This window comes from Meriones unguiculatus, chromosome X (assembly GCF_030254825.1).
Source record: "Meriones unguiculatus strain TT.TT164.6M chromosome X, Bangor_MerUng_6.1, whole genome shotgun sequence".
Classification (NCBI taxonomy): Eukaryota; Metazoa; Chordata; class Mammalia; order Rodentia; family Muridae; genus Meriones; species Meriones unguiculatus.
Window position 1 is genome coordinate 99,801,120 of NC_083369.1, and position 21,734 is coordinate 99,822,853.

The window sequence follows — 21,734 nt, forward strand, 5'->3', positions numbered from 1 at the left end:
TCTGTCAGTATAGTTGACATATTTTAGTAATCACCTCCTTTCAAATGAATTCATGATGTAATAAAGCTGCAGTTCCTTTAGGAAAATTGATCTACAAGGTCTCTGGTAGAATTTGTATTTGGTTTACAGACCAGGAACATTAACTGTCTTGCTCTTAACTGAGCATCACTCTAATTAGGAAAAAATGCATTAGGAAGCCATGTTAGTGTCCGAGAGTGGCACATTAATTCCTGAGTTTGATACTTTAGAATATAGCAGATTGCAAAAAAATAATGCAGATTATGGAGAGAATATAGTGTTAAAACTGCTTTTGCCATTTTCAAATAATACAGATAAAAATAGCTCTTGGTTCAAATTTCCTGCTGCTTCTTTCTCAATGAAGGAGTTAAATACTGAAAGGCAGGTGGATGCTGATGCTCCTTTAGAAACACATGAATAGAGCTGATGGCAGGAACTACAGGGAAGCTATTGAGGCTGCAGATGCATATGCTGCCCCTACTCTTCACAAAGTTCAAAGTGTGCTGAAGCTGCCCTGGTAATTGGTTACGAAATAGCAAACCCTCTGGATAAAAATGGCCCTTGTACTTAATTATCCATGTTCTGAGCAGCGGGTAGCCACCTGGTTGATTAGTAACTCCACCTATTTGAACAGCTACCAGAGTTTAAGTGTAAGTATGATTGTTCGGACCCTGGCACCACGTTCAATTAAGAGCCTGGGAGTTTCTATCAGTTCTGACCCAGTCTAGATCTGAAGCAGATGGTTCTAGAAATCCCCAAGGTGAAAGACTATTTTTTATATAAGCTGGATGGGGGCATGGATTTGTTAGAAATATACTAGCACCTGCGTTGACAAAGGGGCATTTTATTTGTTGGTACATAGTTATTTGCCACACTTTTAAAATTCTTATTCTGATTTTCACAAAAGGTTTTCAGATGTATTAATTAGTAGTCAGTGATGGATGCTGAAACTCATAACCAAACTTTGGGCAGAGTGCAGGGAATCTTATGAAAGAAGGGGAAGATAGAAAGACCCGGAGAGGACAGGAGCTCCGAAAGGAGAGCAAAACCAAAAAATCTGGGCCCAGGGGTCTTTTCTGAGACTCATATTCCAACCAAGGACCATTCATAGAGATAACCTAAAAAACCTGCATAGATGTAGCCCATTACAGCTCAGTGTCCAAGTGGGTTCCCTCGTATTGAGAACAGGAGCTATCTCTGACATGAACTCAGTGGCTGGCTCTTTGACCACCTCCCACTGAGGGGAGAGCAGTCTTGCCAGGCCACAGAGGAAGACAATGCAGGCAGTCCTGATGAGACCTGACAGGCTAGGGTCAGATAGAAGGGGAGGAGGCCTCCCCTATCAGTGGACTGGGAGAGGGGCACGGGAGGAGAAGAAAAAGAGAGGGCGGGATTGGGAAGGGATGAGGGAGGGGGCTACAGCTGGGATACAAAGTGAATAAACTGTAATTAATATAAAAGGTAAAATTTTAATTTAAAAAGTTACTAAATTGTAATAAAAAGTTTTAAAATAAAAACATAGTCAGTGATGGTAAGTGAATTTCACAAGACAACCTACTTTATCAAATGACGGAATATGGATATAGGAAGCTACCAAGCTGAAAGAAAAGAAAGAAAAGCTACTAAAATTGAAAAGAAAAGAAAAGAAAAGAAAAAAAAAGAAAAAGACAGAAGAAAACCTCCAAACAGTAAAATAACACCTGTGCCAGCATTTAGAAACAGCATTCAAAATTGGGTTTATATATCTTATATTATATTATATATTAGAGTATGTTTGTGAGTGCTTGTGTGTGTGTGCATGTGTGTGTTTGTGTGTGTGCCCACACACATGCAAGGGAGTGTGTATGTGCTCATGAGCTACAGCATGTGTGTGGAGATCAGATGACGACTTATAGTGGATTCACTGATTCATAATATGTTCCAAGATTTAAACTCAAGTGATGATGTATAACAGCAAGCGCCCTTACATGCTGAATGATCTCAGTAGCCCAAATTTGGATCTTTTGATGCAAAGTTCATATCTCTTTTCACAGCACTATTTTACCTCAGTTCTGTCTTCTTTTGTGATTCTGCAGGACTTATTTCATATCTGCCTTAGCCACAGAATAAATCTAAAAGGGTGGTATTCATAGGTCAGTCATAAAAAATTCTATGCTGTGAATTGGCCATCCACAATGAGAACCTTTATTCTTTATGAGCCAAGGGCAATAGCCATTTCTGAAGTAGTAACAATTGCTGACATTGTATATGGAGTATTGTAGTAAGTATTGAAGTTTCATTTTAGAGTTAAAGGAATAGTAGGGAAAAGAGAGAAAGAGAGTTTTATAATTTGACATATAGTGACAGCAACGCCTAGTTTTGGTAGCATTTGGACTATGTCTATGAGTACAAGACATTTGTACTACAAAAATATTTCTAAATCACTCCTGTTTAAGTCTATATTCTTTTTAATCAATTTTGAATGTACAGTAGAGTAGATATACATCTCGATATTGTCAGGCGATAAAAGAGAAAAAAATTAAAATAGGCAAACCCCACTAAAATTGGCTCCTCCTTGTCAATTATTTTAATCAAGTTACCAATTTCATTTTTACATGGAATATTAAAAAACAGAATTTCTTTCAGGCAAGAAAACTGAGGCCTTGTGTGGTTAAGTAAGTTGTCTAACACAGCATGTAAGGTCCACAAATGCATCCTAAACTGCCTGATTTCAGAGGCTGGACTTTTAATCACTCTACCAGAGTTCCATAACGACAGCCATTAAACATCTTTACTTTCTGGAAGCATGCCAAGCTCTGCCTTGAACACTTTATACACTACAGGTCACTTAATCCTCACAAAAGCCTCAGGATACTCGTCTTATTATCCTCATTGCAAATATAAGGAAATAGTCTGAGATCCAGGAAGCAGCGAGGTGAGGATTTGAACCCATTCCTGTTTGTTTCCAAAGCACTTTTTGCTAGAAGGAATAGAGACTAGAACAGAGTTCAGCTTTCAACCTATCACTATACTCTCTATTATGATTGGTCAGTGAGACTGCTAGTTCATGCACAGCTGATTTGGAGATCTCCAGGGTGAAATAAATAAAAAGAGAATGGATAACCAAGAAAATTTCAGGATAACCAAGAAAAATGATAACTTTCCTTTTTCCATACAATGAACTATCTTATGCCAATCCTTTGGTACCCATAATATCTGAGGTTTTTTTTCATTCTCACATATAATAAACCTCATATATAGACATATTAATGAAAGTGACAATAAATTTCACATGTTTTAAGGTAGATCTGCTAACAAATTCTACTTATTAGTTTCATTTTTATAAATAAAATAACCAAACAATTATGAAATAGAACAAAATGATATTTTCATATGCAGCCCTTTATAGAGTTACTGAACTTGTTGTTTTTGATGAAGACTGAACTCAAGGCATCAAATATGCTGGGTAATCACTTTAGCTGTGAGCTTGAACCCTAGCTCTTTTTTTCATAGATGGTCAAGTTTATGTTTGAAGGTAAACCAGTATAAGTATAGAAGCTGGAAATGAAACAGAGTTTCAAGCAGATCACATATGTACAGACTCAAGTTTTAGATCTTCCTTTGGTTGATTCACTTAAAATCAGTGAATGGGGTGAGTTAAAATTAGTCTAGCCTAGATTCAAATATAGAAGCTAATCTGCAATTAGCATCTTAGGTTGGACTAGAAGTGTGTTTGCATTCTTTTTTTGTCAAGACAGGTTTCTCTATATAGCCCTGGCTGTTCTGGAACTCAGTCTGTAAACCCAGCCTAGTTTGAAATTCAGAGATTTGCCTGCCTCTGCTTCCTGGGATTAAAGGCATGTGCCGTCATGCTTGACTTGAGATACTAAAAATTACAGACATAATTACCATAAGAGAATTGGGGAGGAAGTTGTGCACATCCAAGATGGTTAGTTGAGAAGTTAAGGGAGAGTTTTTGGTATAGTGATTTTGGGATGATATGAAGTCCAAAAGTTACATGGATTGGATAATATACATTGACAATATTTAGCTTCTGTTTGGCATTTTTTAGGCTTCTATTTGTCACCTTCATGTTACTTAGTAATTTTCTGGCAGACCTTCTTAATTAAAGCCAGCACTTTCTAAGATGGTAAATTCTTTCAGTGAACTGGTATCCTAAGAACTCTCAGGAAAGACATGTGGAAAGTCAAAAATATCACTGGCAATTTATGAAGCCTTTGTGAGTTCCTAGAGATCTGCATTTGTAGGTCAACTGCCACCACTTCATTTTATCCAATCCGGAAGAATTCAATAATGGAAGAGAAAGTGTCACTCCCTTTTCTCTGCTTTGCTTTAAAGCTAAAGATAAATGACCACAGTTTTATTCAGTCAGTAACCTCTTTGCTCATTTATAATTCTATCTTACATGAGCTGAAATACGGGATGTTGAAAAAAAAAAGTCATTTTTTTTTCCTATAGAAATTGGGAAATACCTTTAAAACCAGCAATTGAGAAGCAATTTAAAATGAAAGAAAACATTGCTAGATCATTAAAGCGTGCAGGATTTCAGCAACTTAATATTGAAAAGAAACTTGGGAGTCCAGTCATAAAGGTCAAATATTGGTTAGTATGGATTTCCCTGAGTGCTCTGTTTAAAGACTTGTAGGGATGGGCTCCTTAGCACCTCTTCTTTAAGGCAATCTGTTCCATCTCTTGATTGCTCCAGAATTAAAATAGAATTTTTTATACTGAATCATTTTTTACTTTAATGCACATGAAGATCATAATATCAAAATCAAGAAAATCATTTGTCCACAAAAAATTCCGATGTCTTTGTAATGAGCAAGTTACACTAAGCCAATGTAATTTCCTTCTGTGACAGAATTTCAAGTCTCAAATAAAAAGGGAGCAATCAATGTAAAACACATCTGGACTTCACTAAAGCTATGAGGATCTGCCAGAGATTTCCATTAATGAGCTGGGGATGTCAGGCCTGGATTGTACTATTATATGAGTCTTACAGTAAGAGCATAAAGCAGGTCTTTGAGAAGAAACGGAGACAACACATCCCAGAGATCCCATACATTTATCCTGGAACATCTCTTTTTTTTTTTTCTGAAAGATCTGGAAAAAAAGAAATAAGAAAATGTCTACAACCTTTGTAGAAGACTGTGTTTGGAAATGAAGATAGAATGGGCGGGGATGGAAAGAAAAGCTGAAAATTCCATGTGAAGCAAGAGTAGAATCCAAGGTGACCTTGACCAATTAGAAAAATGGTTTGTCAAAGAGAAACTGACATTTGATGTTCAACAGGGACAGTGCTGGGCAATCCATGTGCTCCCAAATCCAAAACACATGAATACCTGCTGAGGCATGGCTGGAGAAGCCATCACTATGAATCATACGTTAAATAAATAGAAACAAGACAGGGACATGGTTTAAAGGACTGATTTGGGCCTGGGTTTTTTGAACAAGACTATAATGTACAAAAGCCAGGATATCATTCTTCTGTCTTGTATTCCACATCAATAGTGACTTTATTAGACACACTCGCGCATTTATCATGTTGGTCTTTCTATCAAACATGGAGGTACAAAAACTGGAAAATTTTCAAGGTTAATGGACTGGAAAGCAGCTTTCATAGGAAATATGTGAGAAAAAGAGAATGACTGAAATTGTTGGGCGACTCAATGTTGGCATCTTTTTTTTTTTCTTTTTAAAAAATTATTAATTTATTTTTTATTACAAATTTTTTTCACTTTGTATCCCGGCTGTGGCCCCTTCTCTTGTCTCCTTCCCATCCCTCCCTCCCTCTTCTCCTTCTATGAACCTCCCCTAGTCCACTGATAGGGGAAGTCCTCTTCCCCTTCTATCGGACCCTAGCCTAACAGGACTGGTTGCATCATCTTCTTCTTGGCCTGCCAAGGCTGTACCCCCCAGGGGGAGGTGATCAGAGAGTCTGCCACTGAGTTCATGTCAGAGACAGTCCCTGCTCGCATTACTAGAGAATACATTTGGAGACTGAGTCTATGGGTTACATCTGAGCTGGGGTTTTAGGTTCTCTCCATGCATTGTTCTTGGTTGGGGTACCAGTCTCTATAAGGACCCCAGGGCCCAGTACTTTTGGCTCTGCAGAGGCTGAGACTCATAGCCAAAATTAGGGCAGAGTGCATGGAGTTTTATGATAGAAGGGGGAGAGAGAAAGACCTGGAGGGGACAGGAGCTCCAATGCTGGCTTCTTTACTTGCTTTTCTCTCAGTGAAGCTTTTCATACTCACTGTACCAAATAGCCCTTTCCAACATTGCTTAGAAATTACATATAATGACATGTCTGTTCGTACCAGTTCATCACAATGTGTCAGGAATTTTTTAGATTTATTATTTTCTTTGACAGATATGTCGATTTCTTCCATTGTATCTTCCACACTTGAGATTCTTTTTTCCATCTCTTGTAGTCTGTTGGTTATACTTACCTCTGTAGTTCCTGTTTTCTTTCCTAGGTTCTCCCTCTCCATGATTTCCTCCATTTGTGTTTTCTTTAATTATTCCAATTCTATCTTCAGATCTTGAAGCGTTTTGTTGATTTCCTTCACCTGTTTGACTGTATTTGCCTGTTTTTCCTTCAATTCCTTCACCTGTTTCTTTGAACATTCCTCTGTTTCTTTTCTTTCTTTCAGTGATTTAATCATTTACTCTATGAAAGCCACAAACTGTTTGGCTGCATCTTCCTGTATTTCTTTATGGATGGCCATAATCTGTTTTATTATATCTTCCCCTAATTCTTTACGCATTTTATTTGCTTCCTCCATTAACCTCTTCATAAGCATAGATGTAAGGTCATCTTCTTGAATTTCACTTATGTTAGGGTGTCCAGGGCTACTTGCCCATGGATAACTGGGTTCTGGGGATGCCATATTGCTTTGCCTTTTGTTGGTTGTACTTTTATGCTGGCTTCTACCCAGCTCTCTGTCTCAGGTGTTGTCTCTTAATTTCTGGTGCCTGCTGGGTCCTGGGGTGGGGAGAATCCACTTGGCGGGGTTCTGAAGTTCTCCTCTGCTTTTTGGGTATGCTCACCTGAATGGTGGTGCTTCTCAGGAATTGTCACAGTTCACTTCATGCGTATGGATCTGTGTGGTAACTGTGGTGGTTCAGGAAGGCTCTCCTCTCATCAGGAGAGGTCCTGGTGATGGCTGCCCTGCTGCTGGGTTTCTTGCTCTGAATTTAGTGAGCAGCAGCTGTTGCTTTTAAGGTGCAATTGTTGGCTGCAGCCCTCTTGAAGAAACAGGGATTCCCACAGTTTTGTCAGTTTAGCTAGGGATAATTGGTTGAAACTTGGAGCAGTATCCGAGGGCTGCTGCAATGGCTCTCTGGCTTTTGTAGGTCTGAAGATGCAGCTGTGTGCCCAGTGCCCTAGGGGTACTCAATAATGGCAGTGAGAAATAGTATAAAAACTGCATGGTACTGGCATAGAAACAGACTGGTGGATCAATGGAATCGAATAGAAGACCCTGACATAAATCCACACACTTATGAACACCTGATTTTTGACAAAGATGCCAAAACCTTTCAATGGAAAAAAGATAGCATCTTCAACAAATGGTGCTCATCTAACTGGATATCTACATGTAGAAAAATGCAAATAGATCCATACTTATCATCCTGCACAAACTAAAGTCCAAGTGGATCAAAGACCTTAATATAAAACCAGACACATTAAACTGCTTAGAAGAAAAAGTGGGGAAGAGCCTTGAACTCATTGGCACAGGAGAAAACTTCCTGAACAGAACACCAACAGCACAGGCTCTAAGAGCAACAATCAATAAATGGGACCTCATGAAACTGAAGTTTCTGTAAAGCAAAGGACACTGTCATCAGAACAAAACGACTGCCTACAGATTGGGAAAGGATCTTCACAAACCCTATATCTGACAGAGAACTAATATCCAATATATATAAAGAAATCAAGAAGTTAAACAGCAAAAAATCAAGTAATCCAATTAAAAAATGGAGTACAGAGCTAAACAGAGAATTCTCAATAGCGGAATATCAAATGGCAGAGAAACACTTAAAGAAATGCTCAACATCATTAGCCATCAGGGAAATGCAAATCAAAACGACCCTAAGATTTCACCTTACATCCATCAGAATGGCTAAGATCAAAAACTCAAGTGACAACACATGCTGGAGAGGCTGTGGAGAAAGGGGAACCCTCCTCCCCTGCTGATGGGAATGTAAACTTGTACAACCACTCTGGAAATCCATCTGGCGCTTCCTCAAGATCCAGCTATACCACTCCTAGGCATATACCCAAAAGAGGCTCAAGTACACGATAAGGACATTTGCTCAACCATGTTTGTAGCAGCCTTATTTGTAATAGCCAGAAGCTGGAAACAGCCCAGATGCCCTTCAGTGGAGGAATGGATAGAGAAATTGTGGTACATCTACACAATGGAATATTACTCAGCAATGAAAAACAAGGAAATCATGAAATTTGCAGGTAAATGGTGGGATCTGGAAAAGATCATCCTGAGTGAGGTATCCCAGAAGCAGAGAGACACACATGGTATATACTCACTCATATAGGATAAACCTACTAAAATCTGTACACCTACAGAAACTAATCCAGATGGAGGCCTCTTGCTAAAATGCTCAATTCCTATCCAGAAAGGCAAAGAGAAAGGACATCAGAAGAAGGAGAAAAGAGGGAACAAGTCAGGAGCCTGACACAGAGGACCTCTGAAAGGCTCTGCCCTGCAGACTATCAATGCAGATGCTGAGACTTATGGGCAACCATTGGGCAGAGTGCAGGGAATCTTATGAAAGAAGTGGGAAACAGTAAGATCTGGAGAGGACAGGAACTCCACAAGAAGAGCAACAGAACCAAAAAAATCTGAGCACAGAGGTCTTTCCTGAGGCTGATACTCCAACCAAGGACTATGCATGGAGATAACCTAAGACCCCTGCACAGATATAGCCCATGACAGTTCAGTATCCAAGTGGATTCTATTGTAATAGGAACAGGGACTGTCTCAGACATGAATTGATTGGCCTGCTCTTTAATAACTCCCCCTGAAGAGGAAGCAGCATAAGCAGACCACAGAAGACAATGCAGCCACTCCTGAAGAGACCTATTTGACTAGGATCAGAAGGAAGGAAAAGAAGACTTCCCCTATCAGTGCACTTTGGGAGGGGCATGCATGCAGAGGGTGGAGGAAGGCAGGGATTGGGATGGGAGGAGGGAGGGAACCACAGGAGGGAGACAAAGTGAATAAAGTGTAATTAATAAAGAAAAAATGGCAAAAAAAATGGGATTAAATATAATCAAATTCATAAAAAAATAGATTGCTAGAATGGGAAGAACAATTTACTTCAGTGTTTATCTAAAGCTGGTATCCTGTCTGTTAAGTTCAATGTTAAATTCAAGTTATTCCGGGAATGTTGGAGGAAGAATGAGATTAATTATAAGCTATGGCTTGCATTGGAAACATTATGGAAGGTCACTTGGAATGAAGAAATGGAAGACATAAATCTAGATCAACAGTACTATGTCTTTAACTGGTGAAATGCTAACAAAACTTCAAATATTTGCATTGTTAACAACTATCTTTAATTAACCTGTCTGAATGCGTCTGAATCACATAGTGTGGTACCTGATACATATTAGATCCCAGATACATGTTAGTGATTGTTTGGTGAATTTTATAGTGTTTCTCAACTTTGGGTAATTATATTGACACTGATTTCTCTGACTCAGCATTGACAATCCATGCTGTGCTTTGAATTTTCATGAAATATACTGTAAGAATTTTACGTAAGCACCTTCCAAAGCATAGTTCAATGACTACTTGGTTTCTCCCTTGAGAATTTTTTCCTTTGAAAATCTGGAATTCTATCAGTCAACTTGAGGGTACCACTTTATCAATGCTTCTTAAGCAATAACAGTCAGTATGTTCTTTATAATTCTAATATTAGAAGATATTATACTTAGTTTTAGACAAAAGACTAAGGAACAATAGTAAAATTAGAAGATAATAGAAGTCTGACATAGTTGGTCTTTAATTATCTGAATGGTAAAACTTTCTATTTATTTTATCTAGTTAGCTATGATTCAGGTCTGTGATGATTAAAGTCATTAAAAATAAGATTTGGCATAAATTATAATAATATCAATCAGTAAGTGGTATCTGTAGTGAGAAAAAAAGCTGAGATGTTTAGTGTTGTAAAATTAAGCTATATTGAGTCCTGTAGCTTTGTTGATATCTTCTGTAAAATTCCCTTAATTGTGTATGTATGATGGAAAAGAACATATCTGTAAATGAACGGTCAGTCAGATAAGATTGTTTGTTTGTTTGTTTTCTATCACCACTTCCATCTATACCTAGTAGAGTAGTTTGGGTAAAACTCCAGTTTATTTCCAATAAAAGGACAGTTCCTTGATCCACGCTGGCAAGATCATATGCCAATAGATCTCTCAAGAAGAAATAAGGGAGAGTCTCCTTCTTTGCATTACTTCTCCATTCCGAAATAAGAAGCAAAACTTTTGGTTGTTCCACATTTTCAAATATTTGTAATTGATTGGTGGCTCTGGAGACTTCTGGGCAGAATGACTACGGCATTTGTGAATATTCATCCAAAAGATGTTTCGGTGTGCATCCTTAAAAAGAATCAACCAACAGAAGGCTATTGTGCTATCATTAGAACAGTCACACCCTTGGGTTCTCCCACAGGTTGTCCCAGATTTAGAACCAAAAGTTCCACCTCCCATAACAGTTCTCTCTCAATCTCAGAAATCCTTAGTTAGAGTCACCTATATAAGTAAGCCAAATGTATGAACTACTTTTATTCAGGCTTTAGCTTTCACAAGTGTGAAATTAATGTATAGTATGGGGTAGTCTCCAAGACCCTTCACAAATCTCATGTTCCATGGTTCTACTTAGGAACATTCTACTCATGTCCCTCTGGTTCGACTTAGGATCTGGTTTTAGAAAGTGATGTGACCTTCTATCCCCTGCCCCCTTCTTCAGTAAGACTTCCTGTGCTCTGCCCAAAGTTTGGCTGTGAGTCTCAGCATCTGCTTCAATCCCCTGTTGGGTGGAGCTTTTCAGAGGACCTTCTATAATAGGCTCCCATCCTGTTCCCTCTCTTCCACCACTTCTGTGTCTATCCTATTTGCCAATCTGAATGAGATTTAAGCATTCTCCCTAGAGTTGTAGTTAGTGTTTGGCTTCTTTAGATTTGTAGATTTTAGTATGGTTACCAGGTCAAGGAAGAGGATCCAGGTAGTCCTTATGAGACTTAACAAGCTATGAGCGGATGGCACAGGAGGAGAACTCCCCCTTTCAGTGGACTAGGAGAAAAGGATGGGGGGAGAAGGAGGAAGGGTGGGACTGGGAGATGATTGAGGGGGCTATAATTGGGATATGCAATAAATAAATCATAAAAAATAAAAATATATATACAAAAAAGAAAGTGATGTGAGATACAGAGACCCATAACTGGACAATGTACAGAGAATGGGAGATCTTTAAACATTCAGTTCTAAATGAATTGTTTACATCAAATCCCTTCCCTCTGGGTTCAGGGAACCTTGTGGAAGAGGAGGTAGAAGGATTCTAAGAGGTAGAGGGGATGGAGGACCACAAGAAAACAAGGCCTTCTAAATACACCAGGGTTAACATACATAAGAAACCACAGAAACTGTGGCAGCATGCACAGGAACTGCACAGGCCTGGGCCAATCTGGGTCCTAGAACTGAGAGTGGAAATGAAAATAAGCCCTCGTCCTTAAGCTAAAAGCTATCTCCAGTTGACAACAAATTGGAAAGGAAAAATTAGTTTTCTCCAATGGACTCTCACTGGGTGTTCAATTCACCATTAAGGACAAGCTTCATAGCCAACACAAAACAAACTTAAGGGTATTTTTGAATTTTTTCTTTTATCTCACAATGCTTTGTCTGGACATTTTATAATTAAAGATATTTTGCTTATATATTATGGTTTCCTATTTTGTTTTTATTGGTTTTCTGTGTGTGCAATGTGTGTGTCTCGGTGTCTGTATGTGTTTCTTATATCTTTTCTTTGGTTTTTACAAATGTTTATTTGCTTTGCTTTTTCTTGTTCTTGTTTTCTTTTACTTTGTTTTATTAGTTTTGGATGTCTGTTGGTGTTCTAATAAGAGAGAGAGAGAAAGAAAGTGTATATTTGGATGGGTGGGGAAGTGCTAAGTATCTGGAAGGATTTGGGAGAAGGAAACCATAATCAGAATATATTATATGAAAAAAAATCTATTTTTCTGTTAAAATAAATTGATTTTTAAAAAGAAACATGTAAAAGTTCATTGCAAGGTCAAGTGACATCTTCCAAAGTTACAAAGTTACTTTTACGAGCCCACCCAGTTAGGTAACATGAACCTAGAAGAGGGAGTGAGAACTGAGAAAATAAAAAGTTAAGAGACAGAGATGGGGATAGTCTCTGCAAATGCTGAGACAAGTTTTTTTTTTTCAGTCATCTCTTCATACCCAGCAGTCCTTACATTAGCTTTTTGTAGGAGTATAATTAATATAATAAGTGAAGTCCAAGCCAAGATGAAAAGATGCAGAAATGTATACAGAAAATTAACCAACTTTCTTGTTGCACTTCCTTATGATATATTTAAAGTTCATGGAATTTTTACTCTACTTTCTTAGGCACCAAGAAGAGGCCAAGAATCAATCTTCTCATGCCTAACCGCTTGCAGATATGCAAGCCATTAATCTTAGCCTTAGGTAACTCTCATATTATTTAAAGAGCTCCAAAAAATTACTTTTTCACTCAGATATTTCTGTGTCAAACACTCCCTTTATTTTTTAACTCATACCACTTTGTCAAGATCAAGTTCCAGAATATTGCTAGCTACCTTATAAAGTATTAAATCTGCTAAATTCTAAACCCAATGCTTTCTTCTTCAGGATTTAAAGTATTCTCCCTAGTTCTTTGATTCTTACCTTTAAAGAACAAACCTAGGTTCATATTATCTCTTCAGTTCATGGTGCCATAGATGCAAGTCAGGACATACTACAGTGCCTTGGCACATTGGAAAATTGGCTTGAAGAAATCTGAGAAGTCCCAGCTACAAAAATACTCTGCCATTTGTGTTCTTCTCTGCACCATGTTATAACACATGCAAGTGAGGAATGCCCTTACCATGACAAGAGAAAGGCACCTATGACATTGGGAGGACACTTGAAATCATTGAGGTGAACAGGTCTTGTTAAGCCCTATCCTATCCACAGCCCTGCAGCTGACCACCACTAGGTCACACCTTTTTCATATTACCAGAATTTTCTATTCTTTCCCCAGTCCAAAATTAAAACATTTGGACGTTTTTTAGACCTTCATTTCCCATGTGACTCAAAACATAGATTAAAAACAGTTGTACGTTTTACTCTTGGGAATCTATCTTTCTCACTTAAAGTTTCAGGCCTAGCCAGGAAACTCTAAGAAAGGGGCACTAAGAGTTTTTGTTTTGTTTTTTTTTCTTTTTTTTAAAAAAAAATCTATCTTGTTATCATGTTAGTTAAATCCCTTTCATTCATGTAATGCCATGTATTCAGTTGACCCTTAAATCATTTCAGTAGCTCTGTGCTTATTCAGTTATGCCTTGTATCTATGACTAACTGGCAGACTGGATCATTGTGATCTAATCAACAGGCAGGGCACCAGTTTCTAAAATGGTGGACCCATTTACTGGCTGGTGTCTTTCCCTGGGCTAGAAGTTTCAAAGAGCGTCCCATAACTGTTAGGTAAATTATCTTAGAAGCTATGTAATATAGTGGGGTGACATTTCACTTCTGTCTCTAGTTCTGCATTTGACCTTTATGTGTGGGAGCTGAAAAAACCCTGAGTGAATGGGTAAGGAATGGATGATGTTCTGAGTGACTGTGTATTATTTGACATGAGCCAGCCATGACAACGATTAAGGACTTACGAGAATCTGGAAAAGCCCTTTCCTGAGGATCAGGCTCAGAAAGGCAAAGCCTTCCTCTGGTCCAAATGTGAGTTGTTTCAAAGGCTTAATCAGTGTGTGCAAAAACTAGTAACTGGAGCTTCCTCCTTTCCAATGTTTACAACCTGAGCCTGCTCACCCACAGATACTTCCTCCCAAGATAAGCTAAGTCCTACCCCTGGCCTGTACATAATCAACACAATGCACTGAAGTTCCACTTTGTTCCGTAGTTGGTGCCTCTGCATCAGAGGTTTCTACAATCAGGCCATGCTGGTTGTATGGACAAGGCATTTAATCTTTTGAGCGTAAGCAACATGAGGGCATGGATAATAGCTCCATGTTTGTTGTTGTCATCCCAAATGTCTGCTTTACAATTTGTAATTGAGTAAGTTTAAAATAGTGAACGGTGCTGCAATAGACATGGATGAGCAGATATCTTTGAAGTATACTGTTGAAAAATATGGTAATTCTTTGTTTTTATTTTCTAAGGGGCTCTTTATACTAATTTCCATAGGGCTGAGCAAGTTTATATTCCTGTCAGCAGTGTATAGGGAACTATTTTCCTACATCTTTACCAAAATTTGTTGTCTTAGATTTTCTTGAAGGCCATTTTACATATGGTAAGGCAGGCTTTAAAGGTAGTTTTATTTTGTGTGCCCTGGTCACAGAGCTACATTATTATTATTATTTATTACAATTTATTAACTTTGTACCCCAGCTGTTGTCCCCTCTCTTGTCCCCTCCAAATACTACCCACCCTTCCTCATCTCCCATGCTTCGCCTCTTCCCCAGTCCACTGATAGGGGAGGTCCTCCTTCCCTTCCATCTGACCCTATCATATCAAGTCTCATCAGGACTGCCTTCATTGTCTTCCTCTGTGGTCTAGGAAGTCTGCTCCCTCCTCAGGGGGAGGTGTTCAAAGAGTCAGCGACTGTCTGTAAAGCAAAGGACACCGTCATCAAAACAAAACGACTGCCTACAGATTAGGAAAGAATCTTCACTAACCCTTTATCTGACAGAGGACTAATATCCAGTATATACAAAGAACTAAAGAAGCTGAAAAACAGCAAACCAAGTAACCCAATTAAAAAATGGGGAACAGAGCTAAACAGAGAATTCTCAACAGAGGAATATTGAATGGCAGAGAAACACTTAAAGAAATGCTCATCCTCATTAGCCATCAGGGAAATGGAAATCAAAACGACCCTGAGATATCACCTTACACCCATCAGAATGGCCAAGATGAAAAACTCAAGTGACAACACATGCTGGAGAGGTTGTGGAGAAAGGGGAACCCTCCTCCACTGCTGGTGGGAATGTAAACTGGTACAACCACTCTGGAAATCTATCTGAAGCTTTCTAAGACAATTAGGAATAGTGCTTCCTCAATACCCAGCTATACCACTGTTAGGTATATAGCCAAAGTTTGCTCAAGTACACAAAAGGGATACTTGCTCAACCATGTTTATAGCAGCTTTATTTGTAATAGCCAGAACCTGGAAACAACCCAGATGTCCATCAACAGAGGAATGGGTACAGAAATTGTGGTATTTTTACACAATGGAATACTACTCAGCAATCAAAAAGGAGAAAATCATGAAATTTGCAGGCAAATGGTGGGATCTAGAAAAGATCATTGAGTGAAATATCCCAGAAGGAAAAAGAAAAACATGGTATATACTCACTTATATAGATATGATAAATATAATGAAATCTATACACCTAAAAAAGATAATCAAGAGAGCGGACATGGGGTAAGATGATCAATCCTCATTTAGAAAGGCAGATGGGATGTGCATTGAACGTATGACAGGAGTCTACTGAGCGCATCTGAAAGACTCTAACTAGCAGTGTTTTCAAAGCAAAGACTCATAACCAAACCTTTGGCAGAGTACAGGGAATCATAAGAAAGAAGGGGAGTTAGTCTGATGGGGAAAGGATAGGAGCTCCACAAGGACCCAATATATCTGGGCACAGGGTCTTTTCTGAGACTGACATTCAACCAAGGACCATGTAAGGATATAACCTAGAACCTCCACTCAGATGTAGCCTGTGGTAACTCAGTAACCAATTGGTTTCCCAAAGTGAGGGGAACAAGGACTATTTCTAACAGGAACTCAATGACTGGCTCTTTGGCCTCCCCACCCCCAAGGGAGGAGCAGTCCTGTTAGGCCACAGAGGAGGGCTTTGCAGCCAGTCCTGAAGATACCTGATAAAACAGGATCAGAGGAATGGGGAGGAGGTCTCTCCCTATCAGTGGACTTGGAAAGGGGCACGGTGGAGATGAGGGAGGGAGGGAGGGACTGGGAGGGAATGAGGGATTGGGACACGGCTGGGATACAGAGTTAATAAAATGTAACTGATAAGAAAAAAATAAAATTAAATAAAAAAGAAAAATGTATAAAATAATAATAAAAAAAGAGTCAGCCACTGAGTTCATGTCAGAGACAGCCCCTGTACCCCTTACTAGAAAACTCATTTGTGCTACATTTGTGCAGGGATTCTAGGTTATCTCCATGCATGGTCCTTAGTTGGAGTATCAGTCTCAGAAAAGAACCCTGTGTCCAGATTTTTTGGTTCTGTTGCTCTCCTTGTGGAGCTCCTGTCCCCTCCAGGTCTTTCTATCTCCCCTTTCTTTCATAAGATTGCCTACACTCTGCTCAAAGTTTGGCTATGAGTCTCAGCATCTGCTTTGATGCCCTGCAGGGTAGAGTCTTTCAGAGGCCCTCTGTGGAAGGCTCCTGTCCTATTCCCTGTCTTCTCCTACTTCTGATGTCTATATACTGTTTGCCCTTCTGAGTGAGGACTTTTGACACAGAAGTTGTTTTCCTTTTTTAATTTTTATTTTTTATATTAATTACAGTGTATTCACTTTGTATCTCAGCTGTAGCCCCCTTCCTCCTGCCCTCCCAATCCCACCCTCCCTCCTTCATCTCCCCTATGCCCCTTTTGAAGTCCACGGATAGGGGAGGTTCTCCTCACCTTCTATCTGACCCTAGCTTATCAGGTCTCATCAGGATTGGCTGCAATGTCCTCCCCTGTGGCCTAGCAAGTCTGCTCCATGAATCTTTGGTGTAAATAAATATTTAGTGTGTGGTTAATGATTATACTGGTTTAATAAAGTAGTAGTACATATATGTATGTAACAACAATTAAAGAAAAATAGAGTCTATGAATTTGAAAAAGAGCAAGGAAGAGTATGTGCACAGGTTTGGAAGGAGGAAAGTAAAGGGGAAATATATTATAACAAAAAATTAAAAATAATTTAAAATTAAATTATTTTAATTTAATTTTTAGTTCTCATATTAATTACATAAAAATATTACTGATCTCATTTATCCCTCTCCAGAAGTGCTCTTTGTTTGACCTTATCTATATTTTTTGTCATTGCTGGTAATTTTCATTGCTGATAGCATTTCCTCTACAATCTTATTAAAGAAATCATATTAAAAGTAACTTTCTGAAACGTTTATTAAAGCATATATTCTAATTTTTTATGTAGAAAAATCATCTGGATTTGTGGAGAAGTAAACAAAGAGTCTCACTTTCAGATGACCTGTCTGTGTTGCTCTTAATGTTGATTTCTATAACAACTTAGATTTGAATTGGTGACAGCAGACATCAAATAAAGTATACAGAGACAGAAGCTCAGAGAAAGATTATGTTAACAGCAATTTCCAACTCTATGGGAAAGTGCATAAATTCATGGGCTGGCAAGGAAAATTGTCTCTTTTGCCTCTTTTGTAGTATAATGAGGACCTTCTACATATTTTTAAAAGGAAAGCTTTAGAAGCTAACAACAAAAAGGGATCATTTCTATTTTTTACAAATGGATGTTTTAAATCATTTTTTTCAAGTTATGGAAGATTTTAATATTTCTACAGCTTCATTTTTCAATCTTTTCTGGAGGAGATGTACTGTTCTTTTTGAATTAAAGAGAGGTATAGAAATGCAAATGTTGTAAATTATAAAATTGTACAAAAGGATTGTCTGCTAAATTGATTTCAAGGCTATATAGGACATGTATGCTGAGACAAAGGGGATTTGGAACTTAACCAAAAAAGAGGAGAGATTTAGGTAAAGAACTTAATGCAGAGAGGAATAGATCTGTAAGTTAATAAAAATGGATTTATGTACAAGTCGCATATCACATTGTTCAATTTAATTGTCTACCATTCTTGGTAGCTTTTGGCTTTCAAATTGCACCAGCTATATAAAGTGCTATTCTTTCTTTTCAGTGCTTAACAGCATGATAGATACTAACAGATTATGGCATATATGAAATAATCCACACCTTAGTATAGTAAGAGCAAACTCAGTGTCCATCAGAGTCTATAATATACGTATTTGAGAGTTCTACATAAGCAAATCAAACCTCTGCTATTAAAATTATTAAGCTCATGCTGACAGGAGGATTATTTATAAACTTCTCAGAGCTCTCATTTGAAAAGAGAAAAGAGAAGAAGGTGACAACATAGATTAAAAGGGTTAGTTTTTAGAAGTGGTAAGAAAGGACAGTAGATCGCATTTTTCCCCTAATTTCTGGTCGCTAATGTTTATGCATCCATCCTTACTCTCCCTTATCATTTTCCTGGAGAATGACAGTTTACTCATTCATACCCTTTACAAATGGGAACCCAAAATGTTCTAGGCTTGAAACATTTTAGAATATGAGTTACATTTGCAATTAAAGGCTAGTGAGAAGGTATTTCTCCTGATGGCAGATTACATACATGGTTTGAAGCCATCATAAATGGAGAGTTCATCATAATAGAATGCATATGTCTCAGAACCAATGCTCAACACAAGTAAATATTGCCCAGGTTCGTGTCCAGAGAGGACTCTATAGCAGCAGCATCAGTAATGATCATGGTGAAAAGTCCTCCTGTGAAAGTCACCACACCAGGTACTATGTAGCACAGGACACTAGATGGAGACTGCAATCTTCAAAGGCACTTACAAATATATATGTAGAGGAAAATACAGTTCATACTATTAGGATAGAATGAACTGAGTCTGAGTACTGGAAAGATAGGGGAAGCAAGTGGTAATTAGAAACATTTGTGGAACTCCAGTTATCTAACATCTTAAATGGAATATGTGTTATATGGTCTTCTTTAAAGATTGACTTTATCATTATTCTAATCCTTTCCCAAATGTTAAGATGCTTCTCAGGAATACTGATAATCCAATCCTTTTGGCAATTAAACACAGTTGCTGATTGATTGGGACTGAAGCACAGTGAAGACCTTCTCTGAAACAATGGAAATGTACTAGAAACTTTGTGCTTATATTTGCCCTTTTCTATTCCAAGTGCCCGGTTAATGGCCAAGGAGTTTTCTTTTTAAAAATTAGTTCTTTGAAATTTTCATACATGAATACAAGGTATTTTGATAATATCTACTGCCATCACCCCTCCGTTTTTTTTTGTTTTGTTTTTGTTTTTGCTAAGAACCCCCTCAAACTCATCTTTCTCCTAACTTCATTTTTTCCTTTTTTTAAAATATAGCTACTGTATACAGTTAGTGCTGCCCATAAGCACATGGGTGTAGGGTCCACCAGTGGGGCATGGGCAACCTACCAGGTTGTTACCAAAACAAAGTTTCCTCCTCAATGGAAACTGACTCTTCCTTCTCTAGCAGCTATCAGAAACCCATAGCTGCCTAGCTAGGGGTGAGGGCTAGTGAGATTCTCAACCCTCCATGCTAGAGTATTAACTGACTTGGTTTTCAGTTGGCCTTGTGCAAGGAACTATATCTGCTACAGGTTCATATATGCAATAGTGTTTTCTTTTTCTATTGTTTCTCTCCAAATATAATTTCAATGATTGCGTATTTTTTTGTTTGGTTTTGTATTCTATTAGTTTTGGTATCTGTTTTATAGCCAGAAATAAAAGAGAGCTTAAAATGGTACCTATTAGCTCACAAAACTTATGAAAACTGAAGGACACATTTTTCTGGGGCTCTAGATACTCCTTTAAGCTTTGCGAACCTACAGAATGCTCTATAAGATTCCAACCTGTCAGCTAATGACAGTATAAATATGGGTGATTATTTTCTTTTTTAAAAAGAGCAGTATTAACAGCTCAGTCAACTAACTAGCTGAAAGGATAAGTGATAGACTGTGTGACTCACTGAACTATCAAAGCTTTGCACAGCAGTTCACAGAACAGCCTTCATAATAAGTGAAGTGTCTGGCCCTAATAGCTGGTTGGCTTGGATATGATAATCAGAAATGAAGTAGTTAAATGGATTGTTAATTTAAAAAAAAACATCTTGATTAGAGGTCAGGATGAGACTTGGAAGAGATAGGTAATGACAGTGTGCTTTGGGGCAATGTACTTGCCTAACACAATGGGATATCCATTAGCTGTCATTGTCATACTTCCTATGGTGTCAGAAGTGCATAGTGACTTCAATATCTGAAAATTAGAAGGATAGTATTTGTGAATGGGAGCACAGGTAGTCTTTTCAGGGTTGCTTGTATGGAGTGGTAGGCCATACCAATGAGGCTTATTGAAGGAAGCTGTCCCAGAGTATACCTGCTTATTAACTTTCCTGGCCAGTTTAACATAGTTCATTGTAACCTTACAGTGCTGAGCCAATCTGATATACAAAGATAGAAGACAGGGAGAGGCTTTTTATTATTTATCAACACACAAGGATGAGTTCTGTAGTTATTTACTGAATAACTGTAGGAAAAGAACTGTCTGTTTATATTCACATTGAGCAAGTTTGATGAAAGTAACTTTTAAAATTATACTTTAAAATATTTTTGTCATTTTGAAAATTACATTCATATGGGAGTTTTGTGTGAATAAATGCATGTGACTGCCCACAGAGTCCAGAAAAGGGCACTTGGATCCTCCTGAAGCTGGAGTTACGGGTGGTTTTGGAGATGGCCAACATGGGTGCTGGATCCAAAATCAGGTCCTCTGAAAGAGCAGTGTGTATTCACAACCACTTAGCCATCTCTCTAGTCCCACAAATTATTTTTCTTGATTTTCCAAGATCTATCTTTGGGAAAAGCTTATTTAAAGCTGAATCTAACAGAGTATGTGCCACACAGCAGTAGCTTGGGGATGGAGTCGGGGAATAGATAAAAAGTTGAAGAGTCCGTAGACTTCTCAAAAGTGCTTAGCATCAGTGGAAATGTCACAGACTCTCCTCCTGCATTAATACCTTTTTAAAATATCTACAAACAAGGGTACTTACCTGGAAATGCTACAGTCCAGACATATGTTGCCAATCATCATTGTTAATGGAGCTATTTATGTGAGTGTCATGGTCTTTTGGACCCTGTGGGGTAGTATGCCTATTATGAAATAGCACACACACACACACACACACACGTTTGGAGGTATGGAATTTGTACGTTAATGGGGTTTACCTAAAACCATGGAAATAGGAGCCATCATGAAGTTATTAATTAATAGCTTGATGAGATACATAGACAATCTATCATCTCATCAATCTATGTATCTATATTTGATCTGTTTTGTCATATGATGCTTTCTGTCATGTTGTGATACAGAAAAAATGGCCCTTGGTAGATGCAGAGAAGATACAGGTAACATACTCTTACTAGAGTCTCTAGAACCATGAGTTATGAAATTTTTTTTAATAAAATGACTGGTCTCAATGCTTTATCATAGGAACAGAAATTAGACTAAGACATGGAATCAACCCAAATTTCAAACCATTCATCTCTGTATCAATTCTTTATCCCTTCAGTCACTGAACATCTACCAGGCA